Source organism: Hemibagrus wyckioides, linkage group LG09 (genome assembly GCF_019097595.1).
Source record: "Hemibagrus wyckioides isolate EC202008001 linkage group LG09, SWU_Hwy_1.0, whole genome shotgun sequence".
Classification (NCBI taxonomy): Eukaryota; Metazoa; Chordata; class Actinopteri; order Siluriformes; family Bagridae; genus Hemibagrus; species Hemibagrus wyckioides.
The window spans coordinates 26747420-26748156 of record NC_080718.1 but is presented as its reverse complement, the minus strand read 5'-3'; positions in this window follow the sequence as shown (position 1 = coordinate 26748156).

Below are 737 nucleotides of genomic sequence, written 5' to 3'. Positions count from 1 at the left end.
TCCATTTATTTGTTCATCAAGTTATATAGGTCCATCCATCCATCCATCCATCCACCCATCCATCCATCTCTTCCTCCATTTATCTTTTCATCAAGTTATATAGGTCCATAGGTCCATCCATCCATCCATCCATCCATCCATCCATCAGTTTCTATAGTCAGCAATCTTTATATTAATTTATCTATCCATCCATCCATCCACTTCTGCAGTAGTCTATACGTTGGTCTATCTGTCCACCCATCAATCTATTGCTCCACACATATAACAGTCCCTTTATCCATCCAGTTATAATTGATTCAGCAGTAGATTTGGTTTATTAATTTATCCACTGATCCATCTATAATCAACAGTTTTAACTGATTTAATTTCTTTGTATTAATCCTTTCATAATAATCAGAAGAAACAACAGAGAGAGCAAGTAATCCAGTTTAGCACCAAAAGCATAACATTAGCCATGAATTAAACCCATTTATAAAATATGTTCTGAAGCTGTCCAAGTCCATGGATTCATAAAAGTACAAAACTTGAAATGATGCGAACATGTGCAAAAGAGAAAAGAAGATCTTCATGTCTAAAATATCACTATATTATTAACAGTTATTAATGTCATCAATCAATCATAAGACTATTAAAATCTCCCAGTGCCACTCACATGCCATAAGACCGTGCACATTTGCATCAATGAGACCTGAAATTAGCAATTAGCATCCATTCCCCTTGATCTGTAATGCAGCACA